Source organism: Schistocerca nitens, chromosome 9 (genome assembly GCF_023898315.1).
Source record: "Schistocerca nitens isolate TAMUIC-IGC-003100 chromosome 9, iqSchNite1.1, whole genome shotgun sequence".
NCBI lineage: Eukaryota > Metazoa > Arthropoda > Insecta > Orthoptera > Acrididae > Schistocerca > Schistocerca nitens.
Window position 1 is genome coordinate 262,154,108 of NC_064622.1, and position 20,644 is coordinate 262,174,751.

Genomic DNA, 20,644 nt, shown 5'->3' on the forward strand with positions numbered 1-20,644 from the left:
AAGTGATTAGCTTTTCAGAGCATTCACACAAGGTTGGCGCCGGTGGCGACACCTACAACGTACAGACATGAGGAAAGTTTCCAACCGATTTCTCATACACAAACAGCAATTGACCGGCATTGCCTGGAGAAACGTTGTTGTGATGCCTCGTGTAAGGAGGAGAAATGCGTACCATCACGTTTCCGACTTTGATAAAGGTCGGATTGTAGCCTATCGCGATTGCGGTTTATCGTATCGCGACATTGCTGCTCGAGTTGGTCGAGATCCAATGACTGTTAGCAGAATATGGAATCGGTTGGTTTAGGAGGGTAATACGGAACGCCGTGCTGGATCCCAACGGCCTCGTATCACTAGCAGTCGAGATGACAGGCATCTTATCCGCGTGGCTGTAACGGATCGTGCAGCCTCGTCTCGATCCCTGAGTCAACAGATGGAGACGTTTGCAAGACAACTACCATCTGCACGAACAGTTCGACGACGTTTGCAGCAGCATGGACTATCACCTCGGAGACCATGGCTGCGGTTACCCTTGACGCCGCATCACAGACAGGAGCGCCTGCGATGGTGTACTCAACGACGAACCTGGGTGCACGAATGGCAAAACGTCATTTTTTCGGATGAATCCAGGTTCTGTTTACAACATCATGATGGTCGCATCCGTGTTTGGCGACATCACGGTGAACGCACATTGGAAGCGTGTATTCGTCATCGCCATATTGGCGTATCACCCGGCGTGATGTCGTCTTGGTCACCTCTTATCGCATGACGGCACTTTGAACAATGGACGTTACATTTCAGATGTGTTACGACCCGTGGCTCTACCCTTCATTCGATCCCTACGAAACCCTATATTTCAGCAGGATAATGCACGACCGCATGTTGCAGGTCCTCTACGGGCCTTTCTGGACACAGAAAATGTTCGACTGCTGCTCTGGCCAGCACGTTCTCCAGATCACTCACCAACTGAAAACGTCTGGTCAACGGTGGCCGAGCAACTGGCTCGTCACAATACGCCAGTCACTACTCTTGATGAACCGTGGTATCGTGTTGAAGCTGCATGGGCAGCTGCACCTGTACACGCCATCCAAGCTCTGTTTGACTCAATGCCCAGGCGTATCGAGGCCGTTATTACGGCCAGAGGTGGTTGTTATGGGTACTGATTTCTCAGGATCTATGTACCCAAATTGCGTGAAAATGTAATCACATGTCAGTTCTAGTATAATATATTTGTCCAACGAATACCCGTTTATCATCTTTCTTGGTGTAGCAGTTTTAATGGCCAGTAGTGTATTATTAACGTAATGAAAATGCCCACAACACAGAGTTAATCTTAAGTACCGGTGGTGTTCCTGAAGACGACTGTGCAAAAACTACAAGACATACAGAAGACAGACATACACACTGAGGTGACAAAAGTCATGGGATAGCGATATGCACATATACAGATGGCGGTGTAGCGCGCACAAAAGGTGCATTGGCGAAGCTATCTTTTGTACTCTGTTAATTCTTGTGAAAAGGTTTCCGATGTGATTATGGCACCACAACGGGAATTAACAGACTTTGAACCTGGAATGATAGTTGGAACTATATTTCGAGATCCTCAGTGCCAAGAGTGTGCCGAGAACACCAAATTTCAGGCATTGCGTCTCACCAGGAACAACGCAGTGACCGACGGACTTCACTTAACAACCGAGAGCAACAGCGTTTGAGCGAAATAACCGCAAAATTCAATGGGGGACGTACTCGAACGTATCCGTTAGGGCAGTGCGGCGAAATCTGGCGTTAATGGGCTGTGGCAGCAGGCTACCGACGCGAGTGCCTTTGCTAACAGCACATCACCTGCAGAGCGTCTCCTGGGCTAGTGACCATGTCATTTGGAACCTAGAGAACTACAAAACCGTGCCCTGGTCAGATGAGTCCCGATTTCAGTTGGCAAGGGCTGGCGGTAGGGTTTGAGTGTGCCACAGACCCCACGAAGCCGTGGACGCGGGTTGTCAACAAGTGTGTGATGGCTCCAAAGTTGAGTGGGCTGTGTTTACATAGAGCAGACTGGGTCCTATAGTCCAAATGAATCGATGATTGGCTGTAAATGGTTATATATTGATACCTGGAGACCATTTTCAGCCGTTGATGGACCCAAACAACGATGTCACGTCACCGGGACACAGTTGTTCGCGATTGCCTTGACGAACATTCTGAAGAATTCGAGCGAATGTTTTTGTCACTCAGATCGCCCGACATGAATCGCATCGAACATTCGCGGGGAATAATCGAGAGGTCGGTTCGTGCAGAAAATCCTGTACCAGTAACATTTGCGTAATTATGGACGCCTATAGAGGCAGCATTGCTTAATATTTACGAGTGGGACCTTCCAACGACCTGCCGAGTCCGTACCACATCGAGTGGCTGCACTAGGCCGGTCAAAAGGAGAGTCGACACGATATTAGGAGGTATGGCTCTAAGCACTATTGGACTTAACATCTAAGGTCATCAGTCCCCCAGACTTAGAACTACTTAAACCTAACTAACCTAAGGACATCACACACATCCATGCCCGAGGCAGGATTCGAACCTGCGACCGTAGCATCAGTGCGATTTCGGATTCAAGCGCCTAGAACCGCTCGGACACAGCGGCCGGCTATTAGGAGGTATCCTGTGACTTTTATCACCTCAGTGTATCAGTGATTAGGTCATCTCTCCAATTTCCGATTTGTAATACGAGACGTGGTGATGTTGCAGAGCGCACAACTACGAAGCTGGAATGTCAGAACAAGTAGACATAACATCGGCTCGTACTGTCAGGTTTGCAGGTAGGTAACTCAGTGAACAGATTTTGAAAGCGGGCTGCTGTTTTTGCGCAGCAGCGACTTCATTAATTGCACGCTTTTAATCTTTGGCCCGCTTTTGCCGTGTCTTGTGACTTAAAACATCGAGAGATGCTCTTCCACTAATGTGTGTCTGTTTTCTGTATGTATCGTGGTTCCGCAACAATCATCTTCTGAAAACTCTGTATCGTAAAGACATTTGCGCAAATTTATGAAATACTAACTGCACGGTTTTGGTTTTTCTGATCGTAGGGCCTCAGCAGCCGAGGAGGGAGCAGCGCTACCATCAGCAGTTGTTACAGAGCTTAGAGTTTAGTGTTTTCTCACGAGCTTCCGTCAGGAAGTGAATAATATCTATGAGTTTGACTGTCCTGATTAATGTCATCACATCATACGAAACATTTCTGGTACGTGTCAGCGAAGAGACACTTCCACACTGCGCACCATTTTCTTTTTTACAAAGTTATTCGGAAATGACACAACGAAGCATCCGATCTGAACAACAATGTGTCTTAGTCATCAGGCATATGCCGATCGTGGACTGATGTCAGCAGCTAACATATACGAAGATCGGAGCTTAAATAGTGGCAACTATTTATTCACAACCGATGCAAAAGAGTTACATGTTTGCACCTGTTACTGTCCTTCAAAGTAATCACCAGCGTTGTGTACAACTCGTTGCCAGCGTTGTGGAAAGCGTAGAATACTGTTAGCAGAGTGTATTCTGTTGATGGTGCGAATGGAGAGGTCTGCAAACGTGGGGGGGGGGGGGAGGCTAATCTATTCGATGAACATATTTTCATGCCAAGATTTCCCCCACCTGCGCTGTTCGATGCGGACGCGCTCTGTCATCCACAAAATCGAGGTCGGGGCGGAATGCGGTGCAGAAAAGACGCACTTGGGAGGGGAGTGCAGCATCGCAATAACGTTGACCGGCGAGTGAATAGTGTCCAAAGACTTGGAGGTCAGTACGCCCATGCAACGTTGTGTCTCCCTACACCATATCACCTGGACCACCAAAACTATTGTGTTCGACAAAGCTGGAGGTGTGGGAGCACTAATGCACCCAGTCACATTGTCGAACATGGTCGTTTTGGTGTTATGGTGTGGGGAGGCACACTGACCTCCGAAGTTTTGGACACGATGCACCCACCGATCAACGTTATTGGGGCACTATACTCCTTCCCCATGTGCGTCTTTTCAGGGGTGCCTTCGGCCCAGACTCCACTTTTATGGATGAACTGCGTGACCGGATCGAACAGCGCAGGTGGAGGAGCTCGTGGGACGATAGGATATTCGGCAAATGGAGTGGGCTGCCTGCACCCCCGACTTAAAATTCCTTCGAGGACGAGTGGGACGCGCTGGGGAGACGCAACTACACATGCACCAGCGACCATCCAGCAGATGTCAACCGCGCTGATGGAGAAATTGAACGCCCTACCACAAGGACCCCAACCAACCTTGTGGTCAGCATGGGAGCACGTTACACAGCACGCATTCCGATCGTGGCGATCACGCACCCTATTAAGGACCACGTCCCGACATATGTAATGTCGAGTGGACCATCTTGAATAGCTTATATGGATATGGTGTCAGTTCGTTTGGACATGTCCGAAAGAACGGAAACCATATAAATATAACTACACAGTTCTGGCAACACCGGCCATGACCTCCTTCTTCTGTGCGGATGCACACATATTCCGCGAACTCTTACGGGACTTGGTAAGAATAACTTCCACGAGTAATGAGTGTGTTGGGGTGTGACATTAGGAATGTAGTGTGTGGACATACAAGATGAGAATGTGGGTCTCGTGGGAGGCGTGCGCGAGATAGTCCCTGCAGTCGCGCTGTCCTCTGTGCTCTCGGTGGCTAAGATCGATAGAGCGTCTGCCATGTAAGCAGGAGATCCCGGGTTCGAGTCCCGGTCGGGGCACACATTTTCACTTGTCCCCGTTGATATCTATCAACGCCCGTTAGCAGCTGAAGGTATTAATGTAATTCTAATTTCTTTCTAATCTTCAATAGCAGTGGCTTAAGTGTATTTGAATAAAAGTGTCATCTCTGCTCGTCTCATTACGTATTTCTTCCAGTTACCTCCTGTACTGTACTGTACTGTACTGCAGTAGTTGTTTCTATGTATGGTCCAAGTTTCATCGAGCTATGTTGACTAGGCAGTGACACATCATGCGATACTTACTTTCGTCTTTACGTTTTGCTGACCAGGGTATTAACATAACATACTCGACAACCTGATAAATGCGGTAGTCAGGTGCGACACAAATATCTCATCAATCATACACGGCTAGCGATTTCTTCAGTCCTGGTCTCCAACGGTCACAGTGCATCACTCAAGGTACGCTAGTGTTCACGGCAGGAACAGTGGTCATCATGCCATCTCCACAGATCGTAAGTCCGCTGGGACTGAAAAAGATCTTGATTGTATCTGATTCATTAAGTATGCTGTTGACTCTTCGCTATCTAGCAGTTCAGAGAGACAAATACATTCCTCTCATGATCTACTGCGTCATGGACTTTCGGTGAATTTTCTCTGGGTATCAATGCATCAAGGTGTCAAAAAATTCTACATAGCAAACTAAAGTCTTGTCGCATTAATGGCATCCCGCCTGCATGTGCCTCCATAACAAAAAGCAGACGGTATCGTTAACAGACTGTATCTCAGGCACGAAAATAATTTCGGGATGGGGAATGGAGTGATACAAGGCTCAATACTAGGGCCGCTCTTGTTTCTAACCTAAATAAGTGATGTTTCAATTATTTTAAATGATACTTCTTTAACTATAATCTGTGCTAATGACAAAAGCAAATTAACTACGGGGTAAAAGTCACCCCTAGCAGTCAAATATGAGATGATAGGTAAACAGGCCTACAAGTGATTTACAGCTGCCAATTTAACTCTTAACCTCACAAAGACTCATATTATGCACTTCTAAACAAGCAATAATAATTTTTTAGTATCAGAGGTAGACATTAATGGCCACACACTGAATGAAGCACAATGGAGTGCAGCTGGACAATAAGTTAAAATTGAGTCCATACATGGATAAACTAATCAAAAGGATCCGTTCAGTGTGTTAGCCCTTACACGCATTTCCCACTAGGTTGACCTAAAGACGAGAGGTTTCATTTATTTTGCATGTGTTCACTCCCTGTTGTCGTGTACAGTATCTTCTGCGGCAGAGCACCTAAAACAAATACAGTTTTTATGCAGCAGAAGCGGGCAGTACGACTATTGTGTAACGTAGACAACAATGCATCTTGCAGAAGCCTTTTTAAGAGTCGTAGAATTCTTACACTCACTTCTGAATACATTTACTCCCCGAGGGGTTTGTTGCTGATAGTAAAAATCAGTTTCAACTGATCTGTGATATACACGGACACAATATATCCAGATATATCTAGAGTTCAGAATGGAGTTATGTACTCTGGTGGTAAGATATTCAGTAAGTTCCCATTTAACATACAGCACGAAAATGACAATCCCTAGCAACCTAAAAGAAAATTAAAAACATACCTCATTAGCTACACTTTCAACGAATTAATCGAATATCTAGATTCAGGGATTGAGTATTTCTGGTAATTACATGGTAAGTAGTAGTGTCTGTTATAAACCAATATGCCAAGTAATAAAAGCGCTATAAATAGGACACAATACAAATAGACGTAAAATATTTTCCTTGAAAAATTATAATCAAATAAATGTTAAGGAATGGTCAATATTCAGGGATATGACAGGACGGATCATTCGAAGCAAAATGGTCTACAAAACATGGATTCTAAAAATGCATACCTTCGATACTTTGAAACGAATTTCTTCTACCGTAACCTCTTTGCTGTCCATGTTCTGGGAGGGGGTAATTTGGACCAAAACAAGAATAAAATCTTCTAGTGAGCATGGGCACGAAAATTCATATCTTAAGAGCTACGAGAGCTCCTTCTGTAGAAGAGATCATAGCGCTATAGATCCCATGTTTGTTAGACTGCCATATCTCTGAGTATTGATCATTCCTCCTGGGACATGCCGTGTAATAAAACTGAGAAGACACCAGATTTTCTTAGTGGAGACTTCCTTGTTAATGTAATCGATTACATTTAGATGGAATGAGCGTGAATAGCATTAAGTATTATAGTGATAGTTTATTGGTAACACAGCTTAACTGGATATGTTATCTTTGTCTTATTTTAATACCGAGCGAGGTGGCGCAGTGGCTAGCACACTGGACTCTCATTCGGGAAGACGACGGCTCAATCCCGCGTCCGGCCATCCCGATTTAGACTTTTCCGTGATTTCCATAAATCACTCCAGACAAATGCTTGGATGGTTCCTTTGAAAGGACGCGGCCGACTTCCTTCCCCGTCCTTCCCTAATCCGATGAGACCGATGACCTCGCTGTCTGGTCTTCTTCCCCAAATAACCCAACCCCCTTCTTATTTTAATGTAGATCTTGACTCGGTCTATGCAACGGGATATAAGAGTGAATGAATGAATTAATCCTTAAAAATCAGTTCCTGGACCTCACCACAAGTACAACGACGCACAATGTGCTCTTGCTTATTCCCAATTGCAGTGCATCCAACCTCACCCCTTAACTTAAAGCGAGGGGCATATAACGTATGGAATGAAGAATGGGAATAATATGACAGTAAGACCGCCAGTAGTATAATCTATTAGTTTATGCCCTCTTCCGTAAGATCATGGTTGACATTATGAATAAGTGGTAGACGGCACCGAACGTCCATGTCAAGGATGCACTTTCATCACGGAAGTTCCTCCAGTTCTTCTCACTTGTTCGCGTGACTGAAAATCAGCAAGTGAGAACACCAATTAAACTTTACAGAGAACCATCACAGACTGATTAAAAAAATTCTTGCTAGTGCACGAGCAATTCATAAAATTCATAAGACAGCGTGAGTAGTGAGAAACGTCGTTAATTTTCCGTGACTCCATCAAACGATCTCTTGTTATACATGACTGCCTCAGCTACTTTCTGATCAAGATTAAACTCGTAAGAAACAAGAAAAAATAAGGATCAAAGGCATGTTATCATACAACTGATCCTTTTACATTTGCTTCTGTTCTATCATTCCCAATCTCTGACTATTTGACAATGAGAAAACCACAGAAATAGAAGCAACAACGGTGGAAAATCTTTAACAGCAATGTATATTACAACAAGGCGGAGAATACCACGTGCATCTCTTTATAATTCTGTTCTCGGTGCTCTCATTCCTTGTACCATTAAAAAAAGTCTTGGAGTTTTTGTTCTTGACATCTCACTCATTTAGAGATCTCTCAGAATTCAACTATTTGCATCGCCACCATAGCTGCCTCAAAGTCGTATGTTTGCAACAGGTGGTGGAATCAGTCTGGTATTCTGCAGCGTGCGCCTTCTCCCATAAATGACAGCTTCTGAAAGCTGCTGTTAGCGGGTGCGCGCAGAGTGTTGGCATAAAAACCGCGCTGTTATCCTTTTTCTGGGGCGAGGGTTCCCTTTCTTTGGCCGCTCTGGCATGCCTTTCTCCTCCCACGTGGATGAATCACGGGCACTTCGATTAAGCCGACCTGTTTCCCCGTAGCTGCACCGTGCCAACTCCGAAATAAAGGGCCCCCTCAAGCGGGGGATAACATAGGCCTTGTTCCTGGGTGTGCGTTATGACTTGAGGTTGCGAACGTTGCTATCAGACACCATTTGTACGTATGTGTACATTTGCGCGATCAATCATCCTCTCATTCACACACACACACACACACACACACACACACACACACACAGAGAGAGAGAGAGAGAGAGAGAGAGAGAGAGAAAGACACGCACACACATTTCAAAAAATCCAGTTAGAAGCTACCAAACGAATAAGACAGTCCACCACCGATACTATGTGGACCTTCGGTAGTTTCCCGTTCTTGGTCGCACTTAGTATATTAAAGCTTTGAATGAAAATTGTCGGCCACACTAGTTAATGCTCGTGACCAAATTAATAAGAATTAATCTACAACTGACTCTGTTGTTGTTGTGTTTTCAGTCCAGAGACTAGTTTGATGCAGTTATCCATGCTACCATACCCTGTGCAAGCTTCTTCATCTTCGGGTAACTACTGCAACCTACATCCTTCTGGATCTGCTTAGTGTATTTATTTCTTGGTCTTCCTCTACGATTTTTACCCTCCACGCTTCCCTCCAGATGCTCAATGGGTGATCCCCTGATGTCTCAGAACATGTCCTACCAACCGATCCCTTCTTCTTGTCAAGTTGTGCCACAAACTCCTCTTCTCCCCAATTCTATTCAATACCTCCTCATTAGTTATGTGATCTACCCATCTAATCTTCAGCATTCTTCTGTAGCACCACATTTCGAAAGCTTCTATTCTCTTCTTGTCTAAACTATTTATCGTCCATGTTTCACTTCCGTACATGGCTACATTCCATACAAATATTTTCAGAAAAGACATCCCGACGCTTAAATCTATAATTGATGTTAACAAATTTCACTTCTTCAGAAACGCTTTCCTTACCATAACCAGTCTACATTTTATGTCCTCTCTACTTCGACCATTATCAGTTATCTTGCTCCCCAAATAGTAAAATTCGTCTAATAGTTTAAGTGTCTCATTTCCTAATCTAATTCCCTCGGCATCACCTGATTTAATTCGGCTACATTCCATTATCCTCGTTTTGCTTTTGTTGGTGTTCATCTTATACCCTTCTTTCAAGACACTGTCCATTCCGTTCAACTGCTCTTCCAGGTCCTTTGCTGTCTCTTACAGAGTTACAATGTCAGCGGCAAACCTCAAAGTTTTTATATCTTCTCCATGGATTTTAATTCCCACTCCAGGTTTTTATTTGACTAATATGACGATATGATTTGACGCAGGTTGAACAAGACATGCCCGAAAAGACTATGAAGTTACTGTTACTTTCCGCCGTAATTATGTGCTCTAGCGAGACCCAGAACACCGTTTCTGTTAATGTCTAGCACAGAAGAAAGTCTGAGGTAAATCAGAGAGCTATAAAGTGCGTTTAAATCCGTGAAGTTCATTGTCGAATTTGAAAATAAATGTGATTAGGGTTTAACGACCCTTGGAAGGAACACTTGTCGGTGTTGAACAAACATGGGGAACGTAAATGGTCGTGTCTTCTGCAAATTAACCATTCCGGAATCGACTTTAAGCGATGTGGGGAAGCTACAGAAAACACCTAGCTGGACGTGTGGACATGGATTTGAACCTTGACCACAACGATCGCGAGTCCATGGCCTAGACTGCACCGTCGCGTCGTTCGTTCGTCAGAATCGACTACAGAATAGAGTACGTTATCCCGCTACCTCTGGTTCTCTACTAGGGACCGTTCCTGTTCACGGCGGTTTCACATGCCGTGGGATATTGTCTCGAGGCGTAGACAGTCAGTTGACCTTACTACACAGTCCAGTCGCTGTGTGGTTAGAAACAGTACATTTAATGTATATTCACGACCGGTCTACATTTCAGTAAAACAATAGCAATGTTTCTGAGTGAGTAATATATAATTCTGTGTCCGCAGCTCGTGGTCGTGTGGTAGCGTTCTCGCTTCCCGCGCCCGGATTCGATTCCCGGCGGGGTCAGGGATTTTCTCTGCCTCGTGATGACTGGATATTGTGTGCTGTCCTTAGGTTAGTTAGGTTTAACTAGTTCTAAGTTCTAGGGGACTGATGACCATAGATGTTAAGTCCCATAGTGCTCAGAGCCATTTGAACCAATTTTTTTTTTGTTGTAATTCTGTTTTTACTATAAATCTAGAGAAATTTCAAATAATGGTCGTCTAATATGAACTGTGTAAAAGATTTGTGGCCAATTCTAGGCGGTTTTTTTCTCCCCAAGTAGATACGCCTACAGGCGCCAGTTTCTTAGCAGGCATGAGTCAGTACCTTACCAAAAATAAGCATAATTAGCTATTGCATTCTGTTGGCGTCGAGTTCTTTAGACACGGAGCAGGAACTCAGGCGTTCACCTTGTTCCATTTCCTTAGATCTGGGAGCGGCTCATAAGCGGACTTAGATCGCAGACCTGCACAGTCGCATGCTAAACTGCAAACAAAAGGCAAATCAGAGAGTACTCCTCGAAACAGCGCTGGAGATTTGTGTAATTTTTACGTGAATTTGGAGGAATGATAAGTTCATATTTTTAATATAGACTTATTTTTGTTAGCCCAGGAGGAAGTAAATAATTTAATTTCTTATACTAGCTTGGTTTACATATCATCAAATTCATGCCACAACAAGAAGCATCCCGATTGCTAGACTTAAGTGTCTTTAGTTAAACGAAATATTAAAGCAATGCTTATTCCTTGTTCACATGGTTATGACGCATTTGCCAGGCAACTTCAACAACGTATTACATTTTTTAACATAAAAAAGGAGGTATCAGAACTGAATGAATATCAGTCTCATGTCAAAAACAGTAGCAATATTACATCATCAATATTTCAAGAACTCTCCAAATACTACGATATACTTCGATAAGTGGCGATAAGTTATTCTATATTCACAGCACTGAATCAAATAAATTTTGAAAGTGTTTCGGAGTGATGACACTTTAGATAACTTCTGTGTCAGTCTCAGTGCCACCTCTGGGCTCCTACTGAATCAGTATTACTATTGAGTGGCTGATGACGAAACTAGCGATATCTTCATTGGCTGATATGTAGGGAACTGGTATTTGTCTTGCAATAAAAATCTGGACTTTTCTGCAATATGAGACGAATATTATCCTCCTGGGGTAGAAATCTATAGCTGTGTTGCTGTGTTGAAGTAAAGGATCCTCTTAGATTACGTATCGCTCACTGTACACGTCGAGGGATTCGACAAGCTGTCATCATCCATGATATTTATTGGCGTCTTGGACCATCACACACGTTTGAAGCCAGGCAGAGCACTCTGGGAGACAACATTCACCTTCATCTCCTTTTTAACTGTAGTTAAAATTGCAATTGACGCATTAAAAAGCAGTGTGATGCCAAGAGGTACTCCAGGACCTATACTGACGAACCCTTTCCATCTAGAGTTGGCACCCGAGACCACCTGCGCCAGGGCCAATGTAAGTACGAAAGTGTATTTGGCAGACTTGGTACGTTCGACGGTACATTGATCTTTGGTTTTCTCATGGAAAGGAAGGTTAGACCTTTATTATTTCTCTGTTACTAGTGTTGTAGCACGCAACGGCTAGAGCTTAAGGACCGGTCGACGTTGATTTCATTAAGAGACGACTCACAAGGCCAAGAAAAGATCGGCAGTGGCCTTATTTACGGTAGCATACTGGCTCCATTCTTGCGCTACGAGTCTTTCACATAATTTCCGTCAGCGACAACGTAATTTTATGGCATGTGAGACGCCGACAACAGGTTACATCGTCGAAAATTGGACGGAGCAAAACTGTAATAATGTATATGTACTTCCTGTAACTACACCACTGTTCCAGGACTCAGTAAGATATCACAGATATCAACATGTGTACAAATACACTGACGAAAAGGATCGCTGCACCAAAAAATATTTAACGAAGAGAAATGAAACTTCGGGAATACAGCCTTCTAGATAACATAATTTAACTGATTAACATTGCAAGGTCACAGATTAAAGTAATCGCGAGATCAGTCATTGCAAGCGTGAAATGCTGGTACATTAACAACCAGAATGTTGAATGCAAGAAAGCAAACGTGGATCATTGTGTTGTACAGGTGCCGGATGTCAGTTTGTGGGCTGGAGTTCCATACCTGTTGTACTTGGTCGGTCAACGCTGTTTATCGATCACGCTGGAATTGTTGTCTGTCGATGTCTCTTATGTGCTCGACTAGAGAAAGATCTGACCATCAAGCAGGCCAAGGGGACATGTTGACACTCTGTAGAGCAGACTGGGTTACAACAGCGGTGTGTGGGCGAGCATTATCCTGTTGGAAAATACCCCGCGGAATGCTATTCATAAATGGCAGCACAACAGGTCGAATCACCAGACTGACGTACAGTTTTGCAGTCACGGTGCGTGGGATAACCGTGAGAGTGCTCCTGCTGTGATAGAAGTCTCACCCCAGACCATAACTCCAGGTATAGGTCCAGTGTGTCTAGCAGACAGGTTAGTTGCAGGCCCTAAACTGTCCCCCCGCCCCCCCCCCCCCCACCTTTTAACCAACACACGGCCATCACTGGCACCGAGCCAGAACCAGCTTTCATCAGAAAACACAACATTGAGCTCTCGCTTGACACCAGTGAAGTCGCAAATGGCGGTAATTTTGGGGTCAATGGAAGGCAAGCTACAGGGCTTCTGGCTCCGAACTATGGTTGAAGTAACCGATTTCTAACAGTTCTTTGTGTCCTGCTGCTCAGACTGCTGCTGCAGATGCAGTACGATGCGACAGAGCCACACGCCGAACGCGATTATCTTCACTCTCGGTAGTGCCACGTGGCCGTTCGGAGACCGGTCTTTTTGCGACAGTACATTCTCGTGATCACCGCCGCCAGCAGTCCCGTACAGTGGCTGCATTCCTGCCAAGTCTTTCTGCAATATCGCACAAGGAACATCCAACCTCTCGTAGCCCTATTACGCGACCTCGTTCAAATTCAGTGAGGAGATGGTAATGGCGTCTTTGTCGCCTTAAAGGCTTTTTGACTAACATCAGCTCACCACGTTCAACGTCAAACTAACGCTCACGACAGTTACAGCGTGTATTTAAAGCAAAATTGATTTGTATCCTCATAGTGGTGCTACTAGGGTCACTCTTGTGCGATTGGTGGGAAATTTGAATAAAAACCATCTTTCAGATGTAGAAACAGGTCTACCAACTTCCTTTTATATCGCACAATTCCTTCTTGGGACAGCGATCTTTTTCAGTTAGTGTATTATGTCTATACGCTTTCAACAGCTTTCGTTTCTTCCTTGCTCACGGACCCATAAAGGAACTTAATGACTAATCAATCAAAAAAATTTTCGTCACAATTGCTAACGAAATTCCTTACTACGGAGAAAACCTGCCTCCATTGCATTACCTGATAATTCTATTAGATTAGTAGTGGCATTAAAGCTGTACCTTAGACCGGAACTAAATAAGTGCAGTTGCATTTTTCCTCAGAAAATTCGCTGCATGACTGATGGAATTACCATACAGTGAGACTTCCTTGCTAACGATGTGAACAGAGCTAGTTAGTGGCATAAGTAATATACGAACCATTGTTTTTCTTAGTGGCCCTTGCATTATTTGCGAACTGTGATATGGCAATCTTTTCTCTTAGCGGTTTGCGTCTAACAGGAAATATAAGGCTATGAAACAACATACTTGTAGTGAGTTAGATGTATTTCTCAGAGAAAGGTAACGGTAGGGACTGACAGCGCTATTGAAGAGCGTTTTCTGGTCCCATGGTTTCCTTCGTACCTCATTTTCTCATATGTCAGCCAACGTAAGCATAGCACTCCGTTCTATACATTAGAGAACTTTGCCGAGAAGATTGTTTTCTACAGTAGACAGTGAAAGAAATAAATGTAGACATATCTGCCCGACCCAAAGCAATTTCACAGCGCTTGAACCTAGCCCGTGTTTAATAAAGGCTGACAACTCAGATTGAGCTCATTTTCCACGATTTCTATTAGTAACAGATCTCTGTCCCAGGTGCAAGACTCATTTTGATCGATGGACAGAAAATCAGTGCAAAGTGTATGGAACAAAATATTTAGCCGTCTATTATGTTATTAGTAGTGAAGCTTATTCTTTCTCGTCTGATCAGTGTTTGCATCAAGAAGAAAAGGACCTGTATACCTCTCCATGCACATTAGGCAATCTAAACCTGAAATTTAGTAAGTACATATTTGTAAGACAACAGATTCGTCTATTTTGAATTTCGAATTGTTAACCAGCTTTCTATCATTATCTCGTAAGTTGCGTAAAGATGGTCGTTCTTGGAGCACGTAGGACAGTTTCGGTTAGCCATTCATCTTTGCAATGGACCGACGTACACAAATAATCTTCTATGATAAACTGCGCAAACTTTCTGCAACTAAAGTCCTTTCTGCGTATTTCATCATTGAACCGAAGAATGTTGAACACTGTTTCCAACATCTAAGCGTATACAACCATTGCATGCCACACTTAACTCTTAATTTAATAGGTTAGTATTTTAGTGAACTGCAACTTCTTCATATTTCTCTGTAGTTTGTGGCAGTTAGTAGCCCTTTCCTATGACCAATGGTGCTTTCTCACCGCTTTGTAACCTGGCACACATAAGTTTGAAGCCCAAACTGTCGTTATGGAAATAAATTGTCAAAAGTGCTAGGGTAAGTGGCAGCTTCACGAACAACAGAGCAGTATGGCAACATCGCAAAATTTTAATGGGCAAATAATTAACGGACGTGTGTTAAGTTATCATCCTTTAAGTAAATATGCTTACTACACTGCCTTTACCGCTACTTATGGAAAAGAAATCCGCAAGCAATAAATGAGAGAAAGAAACGTTATGGTTTAACGTCCTGCGGGCGACAAGGTCATTACGGACAGAGAACAAGGTCGAATAGCGGTAGCATGGGGAAGGAAATCGGCCGTGGCTTTCATGGGAAACATCCCAGCGTTTCCCTTAAGGGGAGATTGTATGTCAAATTAGAAGATATTTTACTTTTTCTGTTTCCTATTCCTGAATGTACTTCAGACTCTACTGAACATTTTGGTATATCATACATTAAAACAGACGATTTTAAGACCTTCAAATAATATTTTTAAATTTGACATGAGACAGATAATTTTCGGCACCTTGTGTACACTGCCATATTTGAACAGTCATATCTTCGGAACCGTCTACAAGGCTGTGAACTGTCTTGTTTTCATGCCACTGCCACGCCTCAGAATTAGGCATTACAAATAAACAAAGCATCCTTTGTTTCTGGCACTAGTTTGTATGAAAATAGTGTGCTAGCAAGAGATTTCTGTAATGTATTTGAATATCTTGCTCTTTTATGCGTGTATAAAACGACTAAGCGTAAAAGTGTGTTTAAGAAACGCAAATTTGTGGGTAACAAACATGTTAAATTGGAATTTGCGTCTAAATTTGTAGAAAACATATGTGCAATCAGTTAAGGAAGTGGAAATAAGCAGAGTAGAGTGCCTGAAGTGACCACACCGCCTAGTGCTTGGTGCAAGTAAAGGGGAGCTGAATTTTCTGGTAACATTTGGCAGTAATGGTGGTAATCAAACCTGTGTTCAACGATATGGTAAATCCCGAGCTACTAAAGAAATGTTTGTATGGGAAGATCCAGAACGCGAATGAATCCTTCAATAATGCTGTGTGGCGCCATGGGCCTAAAACTGTTTTTATTGGCCTCATGACTCTAAAGTTAGCAGTGTCTGATGCTGTAATAACTTTTGATAGTGGGAAATATAAAAGACTAAAGGATCTGGAGAAGGTAGGGCTGAGATTAGGACAGAATACAACTAGAGGTCAGCGAGTGCATTCTGTAGACTAAGCAGAGACTGCATCTGATTAATTAACAAAAGAAGCAAGAAAGAAGAAAACAGGAATTAATCGATTGTGACACTGAAGAGGACACTGATAATGGGCCATGGCAAGTGTAGTGCATGAAAGAGTCAGAACTATAAGTCTGTATAAACGTTCGTAATTGAAAAAATCCTAAAATCAGTATCTCAGGACCACATTTTTTGCTATAAATGACGCGTTTTCTCAAGAAACTACTTATTACTGATTCATGAAACTTTCACAGCATGACAAGAATACGATTCAACACACATGGAACCAGAAAAATAAAAGTATCCTACGTTCTTCAGTTTTCTGTTCATTTAATTACAAAATTCTGCCAGAAATACTTAGAGTTTACGAAAAATATCGTAACACGCCTCATAATACAATTTTCACAATAATTATAATTCAGTATATCTACAAAAGCACACTCATTAATTAGGAAAAATTGGCAGTTAGTGTCTTGAAAACTTGCCAAGATAATGAGTCACAAAAATTTAACATTGGCAGCATAAGGCATACAGTACCCCCTAAAGCGTTTCAATCATGTACAACATAAATGTGGATGGCCGCACGGGGAATTGAACCGACGTCCTCCCTAGTGCAATTCAAGATTTTTATCGCTGCACCATGTCGCTATGTAAATCCGTAAACAAATTTCACTCTCGATATTCTTTTAGCTGACAAATTATCTCGGTTTCCGAATCACCTGGATGATCGTCAGTAAATGCTGACCGACCATCCGTAAGTCTCCAAAGACGCTGATCAACTATCCACCCATTTCTAAATATATTCAGAATTTTTTAGATTCTTTTGATTCGCATCAGTGCGCTTCCAAACGATCAGTTGTTGTTAAAAGTCGGAAAGAGAGAACTACGCAAGGAAATTTCACCTTCAGACCTCTGATGCCTGCCAGATCTTCACGCAATGCTACAAGGTTATCGCTGCATGGGCGTTTGGCACTCTGTCATGGCCTACGAACTAACCACAAAAACCACTAGTTTTCTTTAGTTGACGTCTCTCAGATCCGTAAATAAATGGTATATTTAATGTACTAGAAACATACTATGAGCAATGCAGAACTACAAAGAATGTTAACGTCTTTGTAAACGGCTATAAGCAGAATATACAGGTCTGAGGACAACCAGCTGATTTCAAGAATTCTGATATAAAAAATAATTGAACTTACAAAAGTAATTCATCAGTTTTCTTTGTTTCTGGGAACGGTTTAACATCGATGTAATTTTTTTCTAGTAGATAAACCAGCATATGAATGGGTGGCTTAAGCAGCTGCGAAAGGTTTCCTTTACTAGGTTACAGCGGAATCTAACTGCGGAAATTACGTTTCTTTCCTTAAAAAATCTTGAAGGACCATTAGTGAAGCAGGTTGTAGTTGGTCTCTACAATTTGAACCTGACTGCACTTCCATAACAATGCGTAGAACAAAAGTAATTATTCGATACCTGAAGCGATTCGTGTCTTTATATCTCGCGACGATGGCAAACATGACTAAATATTTAATTTGCTGTACTTACTAACATGCTTCTCCGGTCATGTTTATCAACTACTTATATTGTTAAAGCCCGTCATAATGCTTTTACTGGTATGTTTGTACGTTTCTTTCTTTTGACTTCCGAAAGACATAAACCAAACGAAACACTCACGATTTACGGCGACTAGCTACAGAAATTTATGACGTACCTTTAAACATTGGAACCTGAATGTGACGACGACGACAGTGTTGCTATACACGTATTTCCATAATCGGTCTCGCAAATAATTACGTTATATGATTTTATTTATCAAATTTATTCTGCACTCCGCGTTTTGGGATTTCACGCATCGTCTAGAACTTTACAACACAAATATTCGCCTCTGTAGATTGACAACTAATCCTAGTTAACCTCACTCTCACAATTTAGGTGTTTATAATAGCAGGGCAGCCAACAACACCTCAGTACATAAAACAGTGTAAAATAAGTTGGGGTTCATTTAAAAAAAAAAAAAAAAAAGGAAATCGGGGTTTAACCTCCCGTCGACGACAAGGTCACTAGAGGCCTTGGTTGGCTTCAAGTATAAATAATAATCTTTTGAACTGCGAGCAGAGATGCGGAAACGCACCAGACGGTTTGCGTAAGCCTGCATAGCGTAGTTTAGATTGAATTTAGTGCAGTGTTCGTAGCAAACAAAAATTTATGAGGTCAGTCGTGGTCACATACAAGGCAAATCACGTAAAATAAAACACCCCTAATTACTTCAAAAAAGCGAAACGAAATTTTTGATAAATACCAGCGATGGTTAACTTTCATCCAATGAGGTGGAGGAAGCAATTGCAGTCCTTTTTACTAGAGCAACGCTTTTTATTTTACGTCGCTCAGTGTTCGTTAAAAAAGCAAGTGCAGTGATGTGCATGACATGCCATTGTCCACAGAGAAATTTCACGCAAGAAAATTCTGGAACTCTGCAAAATATATTGTTTGCTAACACTATGCCATTGCTGTTCAATTCTCTTGTTTACATCGTCTGATAGCGAGGTTGTGATGGCTTAGACTTCTATACGACTCTATTGTTTACATGTGCTATCTAACAGTGTTAAGAAGAGCGCAGCGTCCTTTATGGTCGAATTTAGGTGTCAAAACCTAAAAAAAGTTACGAGTGCTAATAAAATACTTGTCTCCTCCTATGCTATCATTTGCCAAAAATCTGTTTCAGACACCTTGAATTAATTGTGCAATATTAGGTGTATCATAAGTTTTGATAAAGTTCTGTCCATGAAGCGTTCAGAGCATTACGTTAGTTTTATATTCCTTAGGAGCGACCTGAATTTACTAAAGATTTTAAACACGTACATTAATGTACTACAGAATATTGTCCTCACTGTCCCACTTTCGCAGTATTTCTTCCACACCACCAACATCAGGGTGCTAATCACACGCTGCAGTGAAATTTTCTGGAGAAACGACCATTGTGGTTGTGGTGTTTTGGTTGTTCGCCTGTTAGTAAACTGTTTACATATTAAACCTAATGCTTTACACGATTACGGAAAAGTTTCTCGCATTTCCACGTGGGCACTGCAACTATATCGCGTTTGTTGCGGGACAGGTGCACTGGAAACAACGAGAGCGTCTGAGGAGCGGCCGCAGGTTGTCGCGGCGTCGCGCGGCTTTCGAGTGCCCCGGGCTTTCCAGAGGACCCGGCGCTGCCACCTTTGCGGTGCCGAAGTTCTCCCGGCCCGGAGTGCACACGCTCGCTCGCTCGCACGCACGCAGGCAGACACACGCACAGGGGCTTACTGGGTGTTGCGGGCTGCGTAGAGCGGTGTGCGGTCGGTGGTCGGCGGTCGCTGTGGCTGGTCCCGGACACACGGTCAGAAGTCGCCCATGCCACTAGCGGCCGCCGGCGCCGCGCCGCCCCGCGCTTCGCACTTTGCTTTATTTCGAGCCCTCAGCTAAATTTACCGCTACCGGGCGCGGGCGCGGGCGCAGGCCCGGCTGGACCCGGCGAGAGGGCGCGCAGCGCGCCGCCGCTGGCCTCCAGGCCTGCCAACCACGCGCACAGCGTTGGCGGCCCTGTGGCGGTAACACGAACTTCTTCACTGACTTTCAAACGAAAACATATACCCAAATTTGAAGTGGCTCTATAAAATGTTGAGATTTCATACTCGTTTCGCAAACTTCAGGTGTACCCCAGTGTCCTGACGAAATATCAATTATTATGAAGAGACAGATGGAGTCGCCATGGGATGCCCGCTTTCATCGGTTGTAGCCAAGTTTTTTAAGGAGAATTTCGAGGAGAAGGCACTAGAACAAGCCAAACAAAAACCAACTTGTTTCTTCCACTACGTGGATGGGGCGTTCGTTGTTTGGCCACATGGACGGGACAGCTTAAATGAATTTCTCGAACACCTCAACTCGCTACACCCCAACATACAGTTCACGATGGAGGTGGAGCAGGATGGTGCTCTACCGTTTCTTGACGTTGTAATGGTACTTGAATTACGCAATCATTAAGGCACCTCACCTGAACCTCTCGATACCAGTAATATTCTACTGTGTTTCTGTTAACTACTTAACATATTTCTGAGACAACATTCAGATCTGATTTCATTTGTGATACATCGATATGTTTATATTGGTTCAGATGGCTCTGAGCACTATGGGACTTAACTTCTGTGGTCATCAGTCCCCTAGAACTTAGAATTACTTAAACCTAACTAACCTAAGGACATCACACACATCCATGCCCAGGCAGGATTCGAACCTGCGACCGTAGCGGTCGCGCGGTTCCAGACTGTAGCGCCTAGAACCGCTCGACCACCCC

General features: G+C 43.3%; 1 protein-coding gene across 1 annotated transcript in view; it reads right to left on the minus strand.

The window, feature by feature from the left end:
• LOC126203433 (PDZ and LIM domain protein 3) overlaps nucleotides 1-19,747 on the minus strand; it is a 449,093-nt gene extending 429,346 nt beyond the window's left edge. The window contains exon 1 of the mRNA XM_049937752.1: nucleotides 19,618-19,747. The gene's annotated coding sequence lies outside the window, so the exon portion shown is untranslated. The remainder of the gene's footprint in view (nucleotides 1-19,617) is intronic.
• Nucleotides 19,748-20,644: the final 897 nt, after the last annotated feature.